Source organism: Cetorhinus maximus, chromosome 6, assembly GCF_964194155.1.
Source record: "Cetorhinus maximus chromosome 6, sCetMax3.hap1.1, whole genome shotgun sequence".
Classification (NCBI taxonomy): Eukaryota; Metazoa; Chordata; class Chondrichthyes; order Lamniformes; family Cetorhinidae; genus Cetorhinus; species Cetorhinus maximus.
Genome location: NC_135884.1, coordinates 131,327,934 through 131,348,514, shown reverse-complemented (window position 1 = coordinate 131,348,514; position 20,581 = coordinate 131,327,934). Strand labels below are relative to the sequence as shown.

At 48.5% G+C, this 20,581-nt stretch overlaps 1 protein-coding gene across 1 annotated transcript in view; it reads left to right on the top strand.

Moving 5' to 3' along the window:
* The window catches only part of pmfbp1 (polyamine modulated factor 1 binding protein 1), a 967,668-nt gene that overhangs the window by 209,094 nt on the left and 737,993 nt on the right, over positions 1-20,581 (top strand). The window lies entirely within an intron of this gene.

Here is a 20,581-nt window from a genome sequence, read left to right as displayed (position 1 = left end):
CATTCAAGGCGCTCAGGTCTCCGTCGCTACAATCAGTGTACTTCATCAACCGCAAGGGCTTCCACTTACTGAACGTGCAGCTGGTATGTAACCACCAGAAAAGGCGTGCTCGAGAGGCCCTCATAGCTGCCAGATTTGTGGAAGATGATGACGACATGCAGTGAGGTGTCCCCATAGATCCTCACATCACAGTTGTGAATGTTTAACTCTAGTCTGGCTAATGGCAGCGCCAATACCCTCTGCGAGAACGCTCCTGTCATGGAGATGCAGTGGAGGCCTTAATAGTCGCTCGATCGCAGGAGGATGATGACAACATGCAGTGAGGACACACCGTAGATCTTCACATAGCCCGGCCGAGAGCAGCTTGCTTGCGCTCCATGATCAGGGACATCTCAGACGCAGCCATGAAACTTTACACGCATCTGATGCTGTGTCTGCCTTCAGCACCTCAGCCCTTCAGGAGCTGGTGCACAGCATCACTGGTCACAGATGCTGGTGTGATGGGGGCCAGCCCCATCTTAAAGGTGTTGAAAGCACACAGAGAGAATGGGAGAACTCTGTGACGCCTGCCCAGCACTGCTGAGGTGCAGGCATCAGTAATGTTTCCAGGGAGTGTGAGGCTGGACCATCACTGTGGTCTGAAGGTGGTACAGAGCACAGGGAAGAGATCCTGGACTGAGACACCTGCTTTTATCTTGTGCACAAAGGCTTCACATCTGAGTGACAAGAACACTGCTCATCAAAACAAGGAGCCATAGGCAGGGAGACATTCTTAGGAGTTCATTGACGATAGTGAACAATATGTACAAGTGATCAACACCTGTGGCTAGGCTGTGCAACTACTTTTACCTAACCTTTGTAACCCTGCTGCTATGTCTTGGTGCTCCCCAGACACCCACAGCGGAGGTGGAGGCAGCCTGTTGACTGTGACACCCTGCCTGTGATGACTTTGGTGGGTGTCCTCTGGAGGGCTGAGACTTGGAGGGCCCCGGCCTGCTTTCGGGGTCCTACTGTGTGGCAGTAGCACCCTTCTTGGCCTGTGAAGCTGGAGCTGCGGAGGTCACAGGAAGAGGGGGCTCGGACGGGCCAGTCAATCCCAGAGTCACCTTGGTGGACGGTCCTGGAGCATGCACCTGCTGATCCTCCTCCCTGTGGGTGCTGGAGGGACCCTGACTGACTCCATGAGCAGAAGGGGTAGCTGGAGTGAGATCGAGCTGCCCAGCACCCCTCTCGGGTACACGCTGTTGGAGAACAACTATGGCATCAGCGATGGAGCTAAGCCCGCGCAGCTGTGCAGGATTGATATCCTGGACCAAGGTCTCCATGGCGGCCGCCATTCTGACAGCGTTGACCTCGGTACGTTGCAATGCCGGCACTATCACCTCAGCTTGAAGAGGGAAGGACTCCTCCATCGTGCCTTGCAATCTGAGGAGTGCTGCGGACATCCCTTCCTGTTGTTCCCGAGCTTGCTTTTGCAGCTCCAGCAACTGTGACATGACCGAGCCCAGAGGCTTGTCATCTGACTCGGACTCAGCAACGTTCTGACCTCCAGCAGTCCTCCAAGTGCCGGAGACCTGCAAAGTCCCTGCCTCCACCTGCTGTCAATCAGAAAGTGCGATGTGCTCACCAGATTGTGATCCTGAGGCTACTCTAAAGCTAGGTCCCACCAACCACTCTGCGCTGGTGGAGGATGTGGGTGAGCGCTGTGACAGGACTTCAGGGAGGGTACCTCCAGATTCCTTTTCAGAGGTTTCTTTGGGGCTTGATTGGAGGCCCTGGGTCATGGACTCTGTCGGCTGTTTGGCAGATGTACCTGCGGAAGCAAGGGGAGATAATTAGTGCATGGCGGTGGCCTGTGAAAGAGGACACATTACTCACGGCATGGTTGTCTGATGGATGTGGCACTGCTGGATCCTCACTTGGTAGATCAGCGCCGAACTCACCACCAGCACAGGACCGGTCCCGGTCAGCTGGATCGCTCTGTTTTCGAATTCTGTCAGAACTCTGATCTCTGGCATTCCTCCACCTGTCTGTGACCTTTTCCTCCTGTTGTGTGCCAGCTTGTCCTGCATGGATAGAGATGGGGAGAGTGTGTCAGGGCGTCTGCCGGACCAGATGGTAAGTATGCCTGTCCTGTGTGGGTGGTGAGTGGTCCCATAGATGGGATGGGGACAATGACGGTGTGTGTAAAAGAGTGAATGGTGATGTCCCTTGCACTGGCAGTGAGTGAGGGCCCTGTGGATGTGAGATGGGTTTGTGAGTGTGAATTGGGAGTGATGAAAAAGTGACTTACCCTGGCGGAACGGAGGAGATCATTCATCCTTTTGTGGCACTTGGATACTGTCCTCCCCTGCAGGGTGTTTGCACTGACCACCGCTGCCACCGCCTCCCAAGCTGGGTTGGTGACTTTGCTACCCATCCTGTGGCCAGAGCAGGGGTAGAGCACATCCCAGCGGTCCCCCACAGCATCCAGCAGTCGCTCGAGGGACCTGTCATTGAAGCAGAGGGCTGTAGTCTTTTTTCCCTTTGCTGACCATGTCTCCCAGGCAGTGGTGGAAGCTGCTGGCAATGAGTGCTTTGCTGGCAGCTGTCTTTTAAAGATGGCGGCCGGCATGATGCAACAGCAGGGTGATGGCGGGCGGGCAATTGAGACCCTGCTCGCCATGGAAACGGCATGTTTCGCGGGAATGAATAAATAATGAGGCGGGCTCAGGACGATACGGCATGAAAACCCACCCCCCCTTTTTCGTTGGTGAGCAGGACTCCATTTTACCCGCCTGCGACCGCATTTAGTGCAATTCTGGGAAAATTCTGCCCATTGTCATAATCATGCAGAATAAATTTATGGACTATAAATATGAACTCATGAAGTATACCTCTGAAATGGAGATGTCCTTGTAACATAAAATGGAGCTGAGAGGCTGGGTGACCTTTTTTCTTGTCAATACATATACAACTGTAAAACACTGGGCTCTCATGTCTTGACAAAGTGATTAAAATGCAAATGACCTTTTCTGTGATAATGGCTGCATTTCTCCAACTAATTCAAAAAACTGGGGGCGGAATTGTCCCAGAATTGCACTAAGTGCGGTCGTAGGCGTGAAAAAAGACGTTCGCAGTACCATCCGCTTCCTGCCTCATTAATTATGCAGCCACAGGAAAGACGCCATCTCTCTGGTGGGTGGCCTCTGAATCGCCGCCATGCCGTCACTTCACCCTTTTCTCACTCCAGGTGCCATATCTAAACTACAGCCGCACAAACAGTTCTCAATGCTTGCAGCCCAGGACTGCTCCAGCGAAGACATGGCCCTGAAAGCCAAGAAGAGTTCAGTGACCTGTCACTGTGATGCCTTTTGGAGGTCCGTCGTGATGTCCTCCATCCCCGATTTGGCTGCAGGAGGTCCAGTAATCTCACCACTCCAGCTTGGGAGGTGGTGGCAGTGGTGGTCAAAGTCAGTGCTGCTCAGAAGAGGTTGGCCATCTAGTGCAGAAACAGGATGAATGATCTTAACTGTGCCACCAGAGTAAGGCAACCACCTCATCACGCAAACTCACACACCCACAAGCCCATCACATGTTCACTGGCATCTCATTCCCTGCCAGCTCAAGGGATATCATCACTCACTCTCTCTCACACACCCTCACATCTCTATCTGGCCTCATCTCCTCTGGAGACTTCCTCCTCAGCCCACACCATCTTAGTGTAGAGTCCTTGAGTTATACAGCACAGAACCATACCCTTCGGCCCATTGTGTCCGTGCTGGCCATCAAGCATCTATCTAAATCTAATGCCATTTTCCAGCACTTGACCCATAGCCCTTAGCCCTGTATGCTATGGTGTTTCAAATGCTCATCTAAATACTTCTTAAATGTTGTGAGGGTTCCTGCCTCTACCACCCCATCAGGAAGTGTGTTCCAGATTCCAACCACCCCCTGGGTGAAAAAATTTTTCCTCAAATCCCCTCTAAACCTCCTGCCCCTTACCTTAGATCTGTGCCTCCTGGTTGTTGACACCTCCGCTAAGGGGAGATGTTTCTTCCTACCTACCCTATCTATGCCCCTCATAATTTTCTATCAGGTCTCCCCTCAGCCTTCTCTGCTCTAAGGAAAACAACCCTAGCCTATCCAGCCTCTCTTCATAGCTGAAACGCTCCAGCGCAGGAAACATTCTGGTGAATCTCCTCTGCACCCTCTCCAGAGCAATCACATCCTTCCTATAATGTGGCAACCAGGACTGCACACAGTACTCCAGATGTGGCCTAACTAATGTTTTATACAGCTCTAGCATAGACTCCCTGCTCTTATATTTTGTGCCTCAGCTAATAAAGGCAAGTATCCCATATGCCTTAAATTAATTATCTAAGTCGAGATGGCTGGGCAGGTGATGTGCTGTAGCTGTATGATATGGGAGCTGGCAGATCCCATTGCGAGCTGCAGTGACCACATCTGCAGCAAGTGTTGGTTGCTGGAGGAACTCCGGCTCAGAATTGATGAGCTGGAGTCCGAGCTCCGGATGCTCTGGCATATCCGGGAGCGGGAGAGTTACCTGGACGCTTTGTTTCAGGAGGAGGTCACACCCGGTAGATTAAGTACCTCAAGTTCGGTCAGTGGTCAGTGTCAGCAGGGTGTGCCTGCAAGTGAGGCAGGTAGAGGGATCCTGTATTCAGGAACAGAGGACCCTCAGCTCTTGACCTTGTCCAACAGGTATGAGGTACTTGCTCCCTGTGTGGATGAAGAACAGGGCTGTAGGGAGGATGAGCCAGCTGACCACGGCACCGTGGCATAGGAGGCCATTCAAGAGGGGGGAGCAAAAAGAGAAGTGGTAGTTGTAGGGGATTCTATAATTAGGGGAATTGATAGCATCCTTTGTATGCAAGATCGAGAGTCCCGCATGGTATGTTGCCTGCCCGGTGCCAGGGTGAGGGACATCTCTGACCGGCTTGAAATGATATTGGAGAGGGAGGGGGAGGATCCAGTTGTTGTGGTCTACGTCGAGACAAATAATATAAGTAAGACTAAGAAACAGTACCTGTTTGGGGATTATCAGGAACTAGGAACTAAATTAAAGAACAAGTCCTCAAGGGTTATAATCTCCGGATTACTACCCGAGCCACGTGCAAATTGGCATAGGGACACGAGAATAAGGGAAGTAAACACGTGACTAAAGGAGTGGTGCGGGAAAGAGGGGTTCCATTTTGAGGGGCACTGGCATCAGGATTGGAAAAGGAGGGACCTGTACCGATGGGACGGTCTCCACCTGAACCGATCTGGGACCAATGTTCCAGCGAAAAGGGTAAATAGGGTGGTCAACAGGACTTTAAACTAGGAAGTAGGGGGGAGGGAAGGGTAAAACTCCAAGAAGTATGACTAATGGGAAACAAAGCAGCAGGTTAGCATGTGGGGTGGTGGATTCAACTTCATGGAAAATTATGAAAAGTCTGAAAAGAAAGCAGAGCCCAGGAGAGGCTATTAAAGTCTCCAGAACACAAAATAGGACAGATTGTTTGGAAAGGGCTAGGAATCTAACGTCAAGCACATCAGATAAAGGGACGACAATGAGAAAGGGGATGGGAAATACAGGACTGAAGGTATTGTATCTGAATGCACGCAGTATACGAAATAAGGTAAATGAGCTTGTGGCGCAGATTGAAATTGGCAGGTATGATGTGGTGGGCATCACGGAGACATGGCTGCAAGGGGATCAGGACGGGGAGCTAAATATCCATGGATATACACCCTATCGAAAAGATAGGCAGGTTGGCAGAGGGAGTGGGGTTGCTTTGTCACTAAGAAATGAAATTAAATCGATATCAAGAAATGATGTAGGGTCAGATGGTGTAGAATCTGTGTGGGTAGAGTTGAGGAACCGCAAAGGTAAAAAAACCTTAATGGGAGTTATGTACAGGCCTCCGAACAGTAGTCAGGATGTGGGGCACAAGATACACCAGGAGATAGAAAAGGCGTGTAAGAAAGGCAAGGTTACAGTGATCATGGCGGATTTCAATATGCAGGCAGACTGGGAAAATCAGGTTGGTAGTGGATCCCAAGAAAAGGAATTTGTGGAATGTCTACGAGATGGTTTTTTGGAGCAGCTTGTGGTGGAGCCCACTAGGGAACAGACAATTCTAGATTTAGTGATGTGTAATGAGGCAGATTTGATAAGGGAGCTTAAGGTGAAGGAACCCTTAGGAGGAAGTGACCAAAATATGATAGAATTTACCCTGCAATTTGAGAGGAAAAAGCTGGAATCAGATATAAAGGTATTACAGTTGAATAAAGGCAACTACAGAGGCATGAAGGAGGATCTGTCCAGAATTTACTGGGAGATGAACCTAGCAGGAAAGACAGTGGAACAGCAATGGCAGGAGTTTCTGGGAGTAATTTGGGAGACACAGCAAAAATTCATCCCTAGGAAGAAGAAGCATACTAAAGGGCGGACGAGGCAACCATGGCTGATAAGGGAAGTCAGGGACAGCATAAAAGCTAAAGAGAAAGCATGCAATGTGGCGAAGAGCAGTGGGAAACCAGGGGATTGGGAAGCCTACAAAGACCAACAGAGGACAACTAAAAAAGAAACAAGGAGGGAGAAGATTAAATATGAGGGTAAACTAGCCAGTAATATAAAAGAAGATTGCAAGAGTTTTTTTTAGACATATAAAGGGTAAGAGAGAGGCAAAAGTGGACATTGGGCCACTGGAAAATGACGCTGGAGAAGTAGTAGTGGGGAACAAAGAAATGGCGGAGAAACTGAATAGGTATTTTACGTCAATCTTCACGGTGAAAGACACGAGTAACATCCCCAAAGCTCAAGAAAGTCGGGGGACAGAGGTGAGTATGGTGGCTATTACCAAGGGGAAGGTGCTAGGAAAACTGAAAGGTCTGAAGGTGGATAAATCACCTGGACCAGATGGATTACACCCCAGAGTTCTGAAGGAGATAGCTGAAGAGATAGTGGAGGCATTAGTGGTGATCTTTCAGGAATCACTGGAGTCAGGGAGGGTCCCAGAGGACTGGAAAATCGCTTATGTAACCCCCCTGTTTAAGAAGGGAGTGAGGCAAAAGACAGGAAATTACAGGCCGATTAGCCTGACCTTGGTTGTTGGTAAGATTTTAGAGTCCATTATTAAGGATGAGATTTCAGAATACTTGGAAGTGCATGATAAAATCGGGCAAAGTCAGCATGGTTTCATCAAGGGGAGGTCATGCCTGACAAATCTGTTAGAATTCTTTGAGGAGGTAATGAGTAGTTTAGACAAAGGAGAGCCAATGGATGTTATCCACTTGGACTTCCAGAAGGCCTTTGACAAGGTGCCGCACAGGAGGCTGCTCAGTGAGATAAGAGCCCATGGTGTTAGAGGCAAGGTACTAGCATGGATAGAAGATTGGCTGTCTGGCAGGAGGCAGAAAGTGGGGATAAGGGTGTCCTTCTCAGGATGGCGGCCGGTGACTAGTGGAGTTCCGCAGGGGTCAGTGTTGGGACCATAACTTTTCACTTTATACATTAATGATTTAGATGAAGGAACTGAGGGCATCCTGGCTAAGTTTGCAGATGATACAAAGATAGGTGGAGGGACAGGTAGTATTGAGGAGGCGGGGAGGCTGCAGAAGGATTTGGACAGGTTAGGAGAATGGGCAAAGAAGTGGCAGATGGAATACAATGTGGGGAAGCGTGAGGTCATGCACTTTGGTAGGAAGAATAGAGGCATAGACTATTTTCTAAATGGGGAGAGAATTCAGAAATCTGGAGTGCAAAGGGACTTGGGAGTCCTAGTCCAGGATTCTCTTAAGGTTAACTTGCAGGTTGAGTCGGTAGTTAGGAAGGCAAATGCAATGTTGATATTTATTTCGAGAGGACTAGAATATAAAAGCAGGGCTGTGCTGCTGAGGATTTATAAGGCTCTGGTCAGACGACATTTAGAATATTGTGAGCAATTTTGGGCCCCATATCTCAGGAAGGATGTTCTGGCCCTGGAGAGGGTCCAGAGGAGGTTCACGAGAACGATCCCAGGAATGAAAAGCTTAACATATGAGAAACGTTTGAGGACTCTGGGTCTATACTCAATAGAGTTTAGAAGGATGAGGGAGGATCTGATTGAAACTTACAGAATACTGAAAGGCCTGGATAGAGTGGACGTGTGGAAGATGTTTCCATTAGTAGGAGAGACTAGGACCCGAGGGCACAGCCTCAGAGTAAAGGGAAGACCTTTTAGAACAGAGATGAGGAGAAACTTCTTTAGCCAGAGAGTAGTGAATCTATGGAATTCATTGCCACAGAAGGCTGTGGAGGCCAGGTCATTGAGTGTATTTAAGACGGAGATAGATAGATTCTTGATTGGTAAGGGGACAAAGGTTACGGGGAGAAGGTGGGAGGATGGGGTTGAGAAACTTATCAGCCATGATTGAATGGCGGAGCAGACTCGATGGGCCAAATGGCCTAATTTCTGTTCCTATGTCTTATGGTCTTATGCCTTCTTAACCACCTTATCTACTTGTGCTGCTGCCTTCAGGGATCTATGGACCTGTACACCAAGGTCCCTCCGATCCTCTGTTCTTCCTAAGGTCCTACCATTCATTGTGTATTCCTTTGCTTTGTTAGTCCTTCCAAAATGCATCATCTCACACTTCCCAGGATTAAATTCCATTTGCCACTGCTCTGCCCACCTTAGAAGCCCATCTATATTGTCCTGTAATTTAAGGCTTTCCTCCTCACTATTTACGACATCACCAATTTTTGTGTCATCTGCGAACTTACTGATTATACCTCCTATATTCACGTCTAAATCATTAATGTACACTACAAACAGCAAGGGTCCCAGCACCGATCCCTGCAGTACACCACTCATCATAGGCTTCCAATCGCAAAAACAACCTTTGACCATCAGCTTCTGCCTCCTGCCACGAAGCCAATTTTGGATCCAATTTGCCAAATTGACCTGGATCCCATGGACTTTTATCATCTTGACCATTCTCCCATGCGAGACCTTGTCAAAAGCCTTACTGAAGTCCATGTAGACTACATCAACTGATCTACCCTCATCTACATAACTAGTCACCTCCTGGAAAAATTGAATCAAATTTGTTAGACACGATTTCTCCCGACAAAGCCATGATGACTATCCCTGATTAATCCCTGCCTTTCCAAGTGGAGATTAATCCTGTCCCTCAGAATTTTTTCCATTAGTTTCCCTACCAGTGCTGTTAGACTCACTGGCCTGTAATTACCTGGTTTATCCCTACTACCCTTCTTGAATAATGGTACCACATTTGTTGCCCTTCAGTCCTCTGGCATCTCTCCTGTGGCCAGAGAGGATTTGAAAATTAGTGTCAGAGCCCCTGCAATCTCCTCCCTTGCCTCACACAGATGAAAAGTAATCATTTAAAACCTTGCCTACGTCCTCCAGCTCCACACAGATCGCCACTTTGGTCGCTAATGTGCCCTGCTCTTTCCCTGGTTATCCTCTTGCTCTTAAAATGCCTTGGGATTTTCCTTTATCTTGCCCACCAGTGTTTTTTCATGCACCCTCTTCGTTCTTCTGATTTCTTTTCTAAGTATCCCCTTACATTTTCCATACCCCTTTAGGGCTTCCGTTGATTTGGGGAAGTGTGAAGTCATGCACTTTGATAGGAAGAATAGAGGCATAGACTATTTTCTAAATGGGGAGAGAATTTAGAAATCTGGAGTGCAAAGGGACTTGGGAGTCCTAGTCCAGGATTCTCTTAAGGTTAACTTGCAGGTTGAGTCGGTATTTAGGAAGGCAAATGCAATGTAGACATTCATTTCGAGAGGGCTAGAATATAAAAGCAGGGATGTGCTGCTGAGGCTTTATAAGGCTCTGGTCAGACCACATTTAGAATTTTGTGAGCAATTTTGGGCCCCGTATCTCAGGAAGGATGTTCTGGCCCTGGAGAGGATCCAGAGGAGGTTCACGAGAGCGATACTAGGAAGGAAAAGCTTAACATATGAGAAACGTTTGAGGACTCTGGGTCTATACTCAATGGAGTTTAGAAGGATATGGGGGGATCTGATTGAAACTTACAGAACACTGAAAAGCCTGGATAGAGTGGACGTGGGGAAGATGTTTCCATTAGTAGGAGAGACTAGGACACGAGGGCACAGCCTCAGAGTAAAGGGAAGACCTTTTAGAACACAGATGAGGAGAAACTTCTTTAGCCAGGGAGTAGTGAATCTATGGAATTCATTGCCATAGAAGGCTGTAGAGGCCAGGTCATTGAGTGTATTTAAGACGGAGATAGATAGGTTCTTGATTGGTAAGGGGATCAAAGGTTACGGGGAGAAGGTGGGAGAATGGGGTTGAGAAACTTATCAGCCACGATTGAATGGCAGAGCAGACTCGATGGGCCGAATGGCCTAATTTCTGCTCCTATGTTTTATGGTGTTATGGTTTTCAGCCCTCTGTACCTGCATAAACCTCCTTATCCAATTCTCCATACCCCTTGACATCCAGGCTTCCCTGGACTTGTTGGTCCTACCCTTCACCTTTACGGGAACATGTTGGCCCTGAACTCTCACTATATCCTTTTTGAATGGATCCCACTGGTCTGATGTCGACTTTCCTACAAATAGCTGCTCCCTGTCCACTTTGGCCAGATCCTGTCTTTTCAAATTGAAATCGACCTTCCCTCAATTCAGGACCTTTATTTTTGGTCCATTTTTGTCCTTTTCCATAACTACCTTAAATTGTACAGAGTTATGGTCAGTATTCCCAAAATGCTCCGCCATTGACACTTCTACCACTTGCCCGGCTTCATTCCTGATTAGGTCCAGCACCGGCCCTTCCCTTGTCGGAGTTTCTACATGCTGGCTCAAAAAGCCCTCCTGGATTAAGAGTTCTGCCCCCTCTAAGTCTTTCACACTAATACTATCCCAGTTAACATTGGGGAAGTTGAAATCCCCTACTATTATTACCCTATTATTTTTACACTTCTCTAAGATTTGCCTCCATATCTTCTCCTCTATCTCCCCTTGACTGTTTGGAGGCCTCTAGTTCATTCCTAGCAAAGTGATTGCCCCCTTTTTGTTTTTAAGTTTTACCCATTGGCCTCATTTGAGGAACCTTCTAAGATACTATCCCTCCTTACTGCAGTAATTGACTCCTTGATCAATAGTGCAATGCCACCTCCTCTTTTTTACCCCTCCGCCCCTGTCACTGTCACACCTGAGGATTCTATACCCTGGAATATTGAGCTGCCAGTCCTGGCAACAATATCATATTCCCATGTGTTAATCAAAGCTCTCAAGTCATCTGCCTTACTCATAAGACTCCTTGCATTAAAATAGATACAATCCAGCTTTGCATTATTCCCTTGTGCCTTAACAGGTCGATATTTGTTCTGCCTTCCAGACTGACATAGTTTCTCTTCTATATTTGGTTGTGTATCACCCTCTACTGTACCTCCACTCTGTATCCCATTCCCCTGCCAAATTAGTTTAAATCCCGCTAGTCTCCCCGCTAGGATGTTGATCCCATTCCGGTTCAGGTGCAACCCGTCCGACTTGTACAAGCCCCATCTTCGCCAGAAACAGACTCAGTGATCCAGGAAACTAAAGCCCTCCCTCCTGCACCATCTCTTCAGCCACACATTCATCCTTTCTATTCTCCTATTCCTATTCTTACTAGCACGTGGCACAGGGAATAATCCAGAGATCACAATCTTTGAGGTCCTGCTTTTTAATCTGCTACCTAGTTCCCTAAATTCTTGTTGTAGGACCTCATCCCTCTTTCTACCTATGTCGTTGGCACCAATGTGAACGACAACCTCTGATTGTTCTCTCTCCCCCTTCAGAATGCCCTACAGCCGTTCTGCGAGATCCTTGACCCTGGCAACAGGGAGGCAACATCCCTATGGCAACACACCTATGGCCGCAGAAGCGCCTGTCTGCACCCCTGCCACTATTGCTCTTGCACTCTCACTCCTCCCCTCTTGAGCAGCTGAGCCATCCACAGTGCCATGAACTTGGATCTGGTTGCAGTCTCCAGAGGAACCTTCACCCTCATTCTTTTCGAACACAGAAAAATGGTTCTTGAATGAGATGCACTCTGGGACTCTCCTGGCTACCTGCCTGCCTCCCTTCTTCTGACTGGTGGTCACCCATTCCCTCTATGACTGCACTTCCTTAAGCTGCGATGTGACCACATCTAAAAATGTGCTATCCATGTAACCCTCAGCCTCGGGGATGTACCGCTGTGTCTCCAGCTGGCGCTCAAGCTCCGAAACCTATTGCTCAAGCTGGTCAAGCCAGTGGTACTTACTGCACATGTGGTTATCCAGACTGCAAGGAGTACCGAAGAATTCCCACATGCTTCAGGTCGTAGACCACATGGGACTGGGTTCCCTTGCCATACATTTTTGTTTATTTTTAATTAAAAGACTATTTCTATAAATTTAAGCCAAGTAGAAAACTATTTAGCTTTTCTTAAAAAAATAAATGCTGAGAATCTTTATCTTCTGAAATGTTGCTTTAAAGTGGAGAAAAAACTACTTACCCACTACTACCAATCAGCTCTCTCCCTTGTCCTGAAGTCACTTTTCCTTTCGAATTCCAGCGCCACTGAGTGTCTGGTTGAGAACTGGCCCCCCCCACACAGGTAAACTCCACTCTGCTCTTAATACAGGTGCTCCACTCCCACTCTTTACACGGTTGCTCCACTCCCTCGCAGGGAAACTCCCACTCTTTATACAGTCGCTCTGCTCTCACTCTTTTTTGTTGTATTACCTTTACTATTTTTTTAATTTCCCCCTACCCTTAAGTTACTAATTTAATAATAATCAACAAGTGTTAGTTACTCAGCTGCTAATTTAAATCTAAAACAAAGCTGAAAGCTGAAAGACTCACCAGCCAATCACATGCCTGCTCTCCTGTGACGTCACTCTTTGCTTTTTCAGTGTTGGTTTGAACCTCTATTTGGGGCCTCTGTCTCTCTCTCCCGCTCTTTCTTCACTCTTTCTCCACGCTGTTATCACCCAGGGCTGCTTTTGCACCTGCTGCTGATAGAGCACAGATCAACATGTACCTGCACACACACCCTGGGATACCCCCCTTCCCCAGTACAGCCCTCCCCCTGCAGCTTCTTCCTTTGCCTGAGGCCACTTCTCCCCTTTCCCTAAGCAAGCCCTAGCCCTGCAGCAATTGAAAAGCCACCCCTGCCTTACGGCTGGCCTGGTAGGTGGAGACCTGCCTGTCAGCCCTGCCCCTAAAAGTGATGTGGCTGAAGTGAAGTGATGCAAAGCCTGGCTCTGATGATTGCAAGTACTGCCCAAAACAAGACAGGCAAGCAAACCTGGAAGCCCTGAGCGAGGTGCAGATCGCCAGGTGCACATCGCTTATGTGCAGTTGTGAACCAAGCCAACATGCCCTGATGATCAAACGTGGGGGGATGATTCCGGCTACCAGGGCCTAAAATGAGATGCTGAAGTATTGAAATTAGATTCTCGACATGCGACAGCGGAAAGCATGTCCCGCCATTGATGGGTGGAGTGGACGATCACAATCTGGCTTCACGACCGTGTAAAACTGATTTTTGGCCTTCTTGCCATATTGTCCAATCTTGCTGCCAAACTTGCCTGCCGCCAACGGGAGTGGAAAATTCCACCCTGTGTTCACAATGCTGTTGTAGCCTCTGCGTCTCCAAACCTGAAATCCAGAAACAATGGGCAAAATCTTCTGCTCTCGATGGTTGCAAGCTTCGACATAAAGCGGGGTGGTGGCATACCTGAACTCCGGCTCCTGTCTGCCTCCCCCAGAATTAAGTACTGGACAGACAACCCATGGTCGACCTTCCCGCCCCGCTGCCAATTGAGGCGCTTATGTGGCCAATTGATGACCATTTAAGAGCTTCATTCCATCACCACTGGGATTAACCCCAGCTGCAAGCGAGTCTGCCGCCATGTGGCATGCATGAGAGGTGAATCTATGCCTGCCGCTTGTCACCTTGGAGGGCAGGGGTCCCTCGATCAAAGGCACTCAGCACCTGACCGAGGGCCTGGACATCGGAATGGAGGGAGCAGAACCCTCTGCGAGCCACTTGACTGCCCTTACTTCAAGTCCCCATGTTCCACCTCTCCCCGACAATGGGAAGAGATGCTATGATTCCATGACAGAAACAATGGGCGGAATCATCCCAGATTCGCAGTACACGCGATAGCGGGCAGGAAAAGAACGTTTTACACTCCAGCCGCACTGTTGGCTTTTCATGCCGTTTCGTCCCAAACCCGCCTCATTAATCATGCCTCCCCAGGAAACACACCGTTTTGCTGGCAGGCATCCTCCGATTCGCCCACCATGACGTCACTTCATCGCTTCCTCATGCCAGATGCCACATTTAAAGCGTAGCTGCGTGCACACCTCTCAGTGCTTCCAGCCCAGGACTGTTGCACAGAAGACATGGCCCCGAAAGGCAAGAAGATTGCAACTCCCTGATTCAGTGACGCGTCCCTGGAACATCTTTTGGAAGCCATGGAGGCCCACCATTATGCCCTCTACCTCCGCTCTGGCCACAGGGGAGGCAGCAACATCAACAATCCTTTCAGTGTTGGTTTGAACCGCTATTTAGGGCCTCTGTCTCTCTCTCCCGCTCTTTCTTCACTCTTTCTCCGCGCTGTTATAACCCAGGGCTGCTTTTGCACCTGCTGTTGATAGAGCACAGATCAACATGTACCTGCACACACACCCTGGGATAACCCCCTTCCCCAGTATTACTGAAAGGCCTGGATAGAGTGGACGTGGGGAAGATGTTTCCATTAGTAGGAGAGACTAGGACCCGAGGGCACAATCTCAGAGTAAAGGGAAGACCTTTTAGAACAGAGATGAGGAGAAACTTCTTTAGCCAGAGAGTGGTGAATCTATGGAATTCACTACCATAGAAGGCTGTGGAGGCCAGGTCATTGAGTGTATTTAAGACCAAGATAGATAGGTTCTTGACTGGTAAGGGGATCAAAGGTTATGGGGAGAAGGCAGGAGAATGGGGTTGAGAAACTTATCAGCCATGATTGAATGGTGGAGCAGACTCGATGGGCCAAATGGCCTAATTTCTGTTCCTATGTCTTATGGTCTATGGTCTAATCCGGCTTGGGAGGCTGTGGCAACGGTGGTCAGTGCCAATGCCTTGCAAAAGAGGAAAGACACCCAGTGTCGAAAGAGGTTGAATAATCTCCTCAGTTCTGCCAGGGTAAGTCACTCTTCTCATTGCTCCCAACTCACACGCTCACAAACCCATCACATGTTCACAGGGATCTGTGGTAAAGTGAGGTGCCCTGTCCCTTTAAGCGAATGCAAATGTACTGATCATGTGACAGCACTGACGAATCACTGTACAGTGCGAGCAACTGGGAACTGTCAGTCTAGTACTAGAGGTTTCTGTGTGAACACCTATGACCTGGTGCTCTGCCCTATGACTCAATAAACCATCACTATTTATCCTTACATCAATTTCTCCCCCTTATTGACTGTAAGCAGCAATTGAGGAGAACATAGGAAGGCATGCAGTTAGAGTTCAGTTGACCAATGAACTAATTTATCCAAGACATAAAATTGATGATGAGGATAAAAACATTGCAAGACTCCTGAGTGAGGGTCCACAAGATGGGTGAGCAAAGCATTGGAAAGAGCATCTGTACTTTACTTATAAAACAGGCGACAGCCTGCATTTGGAGCAGAAAGCAGTGCTGCAGTTTAAAATTTTTTTAAAAACCCTGTAGAATCGCAATTGCGGGGATCCCGCCAACACTCGAAAAGAGTGTGAAACCCAGCAGAGAAAAGCTGACAGCTGCAGAGACAGCCTGAGTTTAAAAAAAACAGTGACTGATTCGAGGGCTACAGGCCAGGATCCATGTAGACTCAAATGCAACTCCCAGATTTATAAGAGCCAGACCAGTCCCTTATGCTCTAAGGGACAAAATTAAAACTTAACTGGACAGACTGGAAAAATTGGGCACCCTACAACCAGTGCAATCTTCTGAGTGGGTGGCACCCATCGTACCTGTACTGAAGCCGGACCAACGTGTGTGTTTATGTAGTGACTATAAGCTAACTGTCAATAAGGTGGCCAAACTTAATAAACACCCAGTACCCAAGATTGAAGAATTGTATTCAAAGTTGGCAGGGGGTGCCACATATTCGAAATTAGACATGAGCCATGCCTACCAGCAGGTAGAATTGGAAAAGGACTCTAAGGAACTCATCACCATTAATACACACCAAGGATTGTTTCAATACGCACGTCTACCCTTTGGGGTCTCCTCGGCGTGTGCTATTTTCCAAAGAACGATGGAAACCTTGCTCCAAGGATTGCCCCATGTTATTGTTTACTTGGATGACTTATTAGTCACGGGACTGACCGATGATGAACACTTAGCAAATCTAGAAGAGGTGCTCAACACTTCACACAAGTGGGGGTACGTTTAAAACATGAGACATGACTGTTCCAAGCTAAGGAGGTAATTTACTTGGGCCACAAGGTTGATGCGCAGGGCCTGCATCCTATGGAAGAAAAAGTCCAGGCCATTTGCAAGGCACCTGCCCCGAGAAATACCACAGAGCTTAAGGTCTTCTTAGGCATAGTAAACTACTATAGCCGATTCCTCACAAACCTCTTGACTGTGCTGGCCCCATTGTGCGGCCTGCTTAAGAAGGACCATAAATGGAGTTTGCAAGCCCCGCACCAGGATGCCTTCCTGAATATGAAGCAATTGTTAAGATCGTCGGCCTTGTTTGACTCACTTTGACACTTTGACCCCAAGAAGAAATTAATTTTAACATGTCATGCATCCCCTTATGGAATAGGGGCTGTCCTTTCACATTGGATGGCGGATGGCTCCGAATGACTCACTGGTTATACATCTCGTAAACTCAGTGTCGCAGACCAACGATATTCCCAAATTGAAAAAGAGGGCTTATCTATTGTGTTCGGTGTCCATAAGTTTCATCAATATTTCCACAGTCGCCATTTCCATATTATAACCGACCGCAGACCCCTGCTGGGATTATTTGGAGAAGATAAAGCAATACCACCTATCACATTGGCTCGCACCCAGAGATGGGCACTAATATTAGCCGCCTACGAATACACTTTTGTCCACTGTTTGGGAACTCAAATCACACATGCTGACGCACTAAGCCGCCTTCCCCTGCCAGCTAATAATGGGGAGGCTCCGATTTCCCAGGAACTGGTCTCAGTGCTAAATTTTCTGGATTCCTCCCCTGTTCAGACCAGATAAATCCATGAGTGTACTGATCATGTGACAGCACTGACGAATCACCGTACAGCGCGGGCAACTGGGAACTGTAAGTCTACCTCTGAAGGTTTCTGAGTGAGCACGTATGATCTGGTGCTCTGCCCTATGTCTCAATAAACAATCACTGTTGACTCTTACATCAGTCTCTCCCTGTTATTGATTACAAGCAGCAATTGGGGAGAACATAGGAAGGCGTGCAGTTAGAGCTCGGTTGACCAACGAACTCATTTACCCAAGACGCAAAAGGATCTGACTCACTGCCAGTTCAAGAGACATCACCAATCACCCTCTCACATAAACCTCCATTTCCCTCATCCCGTCCATGGTGTCACTCACCACCCACACATGCCAGGCATATTAATCATCTGGCCTGGCAGGCATCCTGCTTACAGTCTCCATCTGTCTTCATGCGGGACAAGCTGGCACACAACAAGAGGGAGAGGTCGCTTACTGGTGGAGGAATTCCCGAATTAAAGGTCCTCACGGGCTGTGAAAATAGAGCCATCCAGCCGACTGATGAAGATCTGGACCGTTCCTGTGCTGACGGTGAGGTCACCAGTGCTCAACCAAGTAAGCATCCAGCAGCGTCACATTCATCTGACAACCATGCTGTGAGTGATGAGTCCTGTTTCACAGGCCACTGCCATGCACTAAATATCTCTCCATGCTTTCGCAGGCACATCTGGGAAGCAGACGAGGGAGTCCATCACCCAGGTCCTCCACTCAAGCCCCAAAGACTCCTCAGAAGAGGAATCTGCTGAAACCCTCACTGAAGACCCATCACAGCGCTCACCCACACCCGTTGCCAGTGCAGATACACACACCTCAGTGGGACCTAGCTTCAGAGTAGCCTTGGGTTCATAATCTGGTGAGCACATTGCACAGAGATAAAAACAAAAAACTGCGGATGCTGGAAACCCAAAACAAAAACAGAATTACCTGGAAAAACTCAGCAGGTCTGGCAGCATCGGCGGAGAAGAAAAGAGTTGACGTTTCGAGTCCTCATGACCCTTCAACAGAACTGAGTAATATTAAGAGAGGGGTGAAATATAAGCTGGTTTAAGGTGGGGAGGGTGGGGGGAGAGAAGTGGGGAGGGGGATGTGGTTGTAGGGACAAGCAAGCAGTGATAGGAGCAGATAATCAAAAGATGTCACAGACAAAAGAACAAAGAGGTGTTGAAGGTGGTGATATCTAAACGAATGTGCTAATTAAGAATGGATGGCAGGACACTCAAGGTACAGCTCTAGTGGGGGTGGGCTGTCCTTGGCTTGCTGCATTGTTCCAGTGAAGCCCAACGCAAACTGGAGGAACAACACCTCATCTTCCGACTAGGCACTTTACAGCCTTCCGGACTGAATATTGAATTCAACGACTTTAGATCTTGAACTCCCTCCTCCATGCCCACCCCCTTTCTGTTTCTTCCCCATCCCTTTTGTTTTTACCAATAATTTATATAGATTTTTCTCTTCCCACCTATTTCCATTATTTTTAAATCTATACCTTTTATGCCCTGTTAGTCTTTCCACCCCACCCCAACTAGAGCTGTACCTTGAGTGTCCTGCCATCCATTCTTAATTAGCACATTCTCTTAGATAATATCACCACCTTCAACACCTCTTTGTTCCTTTGTCTGTGACATCTTTTGATTATCTGCTCCTATCACTGCTTGCTTGTCCCTACAACCACACCCCCACACACCACCCCCCCCACCCCACTTCTCTCCCCCACCACCTTAAACCAGCTTGTATTTCACCCCTCTCTTAATATTACTCAGTTCTGTTGAGGGATCATGAGGACTCGAAACGTCAACTCTTTTCTTCCCCACCGATGCTGCCAGACCTGCTGAGTTTTTCCAGGTAATTCTGTTTCTGTGTTGAGCACATCGCACTATCTGATCCACAGCAGCGGTGGCAGAGACTTCCCAGGCTTCTGGCATTTGGAGGGCTACTGGAGACCAGAATTCTGCTGAGTCTGAGTCAGATGACGAGCCTCTGGACTCGGTCATACCAAAGTTGCTGGGGCTGCAAAGGCAAGCACTGGAACATCAGGAAGGAATGTCTGCTGCACTTCTCAGATTGCAAGGCATGATGGAAGAGTCCATCATCTCCAGTCTGAGGTGATAGCACTGGCAGGCCAACACGCCGAAGTCAACACTGTTAGGATGGCGGCCACCATGGAGATGTTGGTGCAGGGCATCAATTCTGCACTGCTGCACGGGCTGAACTCAATCACTGATTCCATAGTTAGCCCCCAACAGTGTCAACGTGAGAATGGTGCAGGGCAGCTCGATCTCACTCCAGCTTCCCCTTCAAGGAGTCAGCCAGGGGCCCTTGGGCACCTGTAGGGAGGAGTATCAGCAGTTGGGCAACCCAGGGCCATCCACCCAGGTGACTCCAGTAGTGTCCGGCCCATCTGAATCCCCTCTTCCTGTGGCCTCAGCAAATCCAGCTCCACAGGCCGAGGAGGGTGCCACTGACACACAGCAGGACCCCAAAGGCAGGCCGGGTACTCTCCAAGTCTTGGTCCTCCAGAGAATGCCTGTCAAGGTCATCACAGACAGGGCATACCAGTCAGCAGGCTGCCTCCACCTCTGCTGTGGATGCCAGGGGAGCACCAAGACATAGCGGCAGGATTACGAAGGTTAAGAAGATATAGTTGCACAGTTTGGGCACAGGTGTTAATCACTTGTACTTAATGTTCACTTTGTTAATAAACTCCCAAGATTCCCTCCTTGCCTATGGCTCCTTGTTCTGATGAGCAGTATTCGTGTCACGCAGATGAGAATCCTTGGTCACTTCACAAGATAAAGGCAGGTGTCTCAGTCCAGTGCATCTTCCCTGTGTTTTGTGCAACCTTCTAAGCACACTGATGGTCTGCCTTCACTGTCACTGGTCACATCAGTCGTATCTGCACCCAATGGGGCTTATCATTGCTGCCATAATGTTCTGGGCTGGCTGTGCAGAGTTCTGTCATTTTCTCCGTGTGCTCCCAGCATCTTTGAGGTGTGGCTGGCCCGCATCTCATCAGCATCTATGTCCGGTGATAGTGTGGTCCTGAAGGGTTCAGCTCATGAAGGATGCCATAGGATCAGGAGAAGTTAAAGTTTCCCTGCTGCATCTCCATGCTATGACCCCATTCACAGCAGCGCAAGCGAGGTGCCATCAGCCAGACAGGAGTCAGACATTCACATAGGCTATGTGAGGATTTATGGAGTGTCTCCACTGCATGTCATTATCCTTTTGGAATGTAGCGATTATGGGCATCCGCTGCGTCTCCATGACAGCAGCCTTATCACAGAGGGATTTGCGCTGCCATCAGACAGACAGG